Below are 2,151 nucleotides of genomic sequence, written 5' to 3' on the forward strand. Positions count from 1 at the left end.
CGCTCTTGAGCCTGGGGGCGGGGACTCGGGCGGGGCGTGGACGGAGCGCGCGCTCAGAGACGGGGGCGGGGTCTGAGCGTTGGGGCGGGGTTTGGGGACGCCCGGCTGCTGTCGCGTCGCTGGTGGTCAGCCCTAGAAGGCTCACCTGCGGCCCGGGCCGCGAACACCGGACTCTTCTCACTCTCTCGGCGGGACGGCTCCAGGTTCCCACCGAGGAGCCTGGAGCGGGGTGCAGTGAGACGCTGCGCAGCAGCACAAGGCTCGGTATGTCAGCATGCAGGTCACGGAAGGGTGCCGGGGCATGCAGACATCGTGCCCGCGGCGTCCTGGTATTGGCTACATTTTTTATACAAGCGTAACTAACGTTTGATATGAGATAATACTTGTCCGGAGAGGCCAGCCCTTGGAGAAGGACATCGTGCTCGGTAAAGTGGAAGGGCAGCCAAAGAGAGGAGGGCCCTCCATAAATAACATGGACAGACCCAGTGGCAGCAACAATGGGCGCAAGCACAGGAATAATTGTGAGGATGGCGCAGGACAGAGCAGTATTTGTTCCCTTGTACATGGGGTCGCTAACCACAATGAGATAACGCAAAGCGATCGCTTTTTCTTAATGCACCTGAACAATGAGGTGCAGGCCTGAGGGTGGCCCTGGCACGTGTTGAGGGTCCCACGGCTAGGGCTTGGTGAGCAAGATGGGCAAAGGAGCAGTGCACTGGAGACACACCCTGCCTGGAACAAAGCTGCTCTTTAAGCACCTGCTTCCCAGGTTCAAGCTTACATCAGGCCAAAGGCAGCAGTAACAGGGCCTATCTGGTGCAGGTCTGACCACCCACCTGATGTGTACAAGTGGGAATGGCTCATCTTGCTCCAGAACCTCTCCAACTTCATTGCAGCCTCTCTGCTCCAGCCAGGGACGTCTGCACGCCCTTCTGACTTGGTTCTCCAGGGCTGCTGTAACAAACACCACAGTGGGTGGCTTTAGCAATCATATTTATTTTCGCACCCTTAAAGAGGCCAGAAGTCCGAACTTAGTTCCCAGCTCCAAAGAAAGACTCTTTCACAAGCTGTAGGATTACACCTTAACATAAGGAAACCAAAAATCCTTACAACTGGACCTGAATGTTGAAGGTGTCAAGGAATTAATCAACTCCCATAGAAGCAGCAGTCAAGAAAATAAACAACATAGTACTGCATTGGACAAATCTGCAGCAGAAGACCTCTTTAAAATGTTTTAAGAAAAATAAAAACTGTGATTTTGAAGACTTTGCTTCGCCTGACCCAAGCCATGGTATGGAATAAAGAAGGCCAAAGACCATGCTTTAGAATTATGCTGATAGTGTTACAGCTCTTTTAGAATTTGTCTAGCAGGTTTTCTGGTTTCTACCAGAAAGCCCCCCCCCCCAAAAAAAAAAAAAAGAATTATGCTGCTGAAGAGGAATAATGAATATACCGCAAGCTGCCTGAAGAACAAACAAATCTGTATTGGAAGAAGTATAGCCAGAATGTTCTTCACAAGCAAGGATAGTGAAACTTCATCCCACATACTTGGAAATGTTTTCAGGAGGGACTGGTCCATGGAAAAGGACTTCATGCTTGGTAAAGTGGAGGGGCAGCGAAAACAGGGGAACCCCCTCAAAGCTGGATTGACACAGTGACAGCAATAATATACAACTAATTTTAGCAGGGGACACAATTCAGTCCATAACGCTTCCCCCATTTGGCTCAAAAAAATTCATGCCCGTCCCACACAAAACACGCACCCTGCTACATCATCCCAAAAGTTTTAAACCAATCCCACAAGTCCAAAGTCCCATGAATCATCTAAATCAGATGGATGAGACTATAGGTATGTTCCGTTCTGAGACAAAATTCCTTTCCACTGCAAACCTATGAAATCCAGAATACACATTAGCTACTAACAGGCACAAGGTGACCAGGAGGCCTTGTCAGGAAAGCGGGGATCATAGCACCGTGGTGAAGTGAAATTACTACCCACAGTCTTTGTAACTCCCACAAAAGACTGGGTGGGATCATGCAAATAAGGTGTTGATGACTGTAAATGAGGGGAATAATCTATTTTGCCATTCTACTGAGGATAGAGAGACACTTCAAAAGCAGAAAGCACTGCTCTGCCCCCTCTCCCTGCCC

General features: G+C 49.7%; 1 non-coding gene across 1 annotated transcript; it reads left to right on the forward strand.

Moving 5' to 3' along the window:
* Nucleotides 1-1,337: 1,337 nt before the first annotated feature.
* LOC115870698 lies at nucleotides 1,338-1,399 on the forward strand. The gene has a single exon (XR_004046850.1). It is a non-coding gene; the product is annotated as a U7 small nuclear RNA (small nuclear RNA).
* The last annotated feature ends 752 nt before the right edge of the window (nucleotides 1,400-2,151 follow it).

Source organism: Echinops telfairi, unplaced genomic scaffold (genome assembly GCF_000313985.2).
Source record: "Echinops telfairi isolate 266 unplaced genomic scaffold, ASM31398v2 ScPeMD7_2;HRSCAF=8, whole genome shotgun sequence".
NCBI lineage: Eukaryota > Metazoa > Chordata > Mammalia > Afrosoricida > Tenrecidae > Echinops > Echinops telfairi.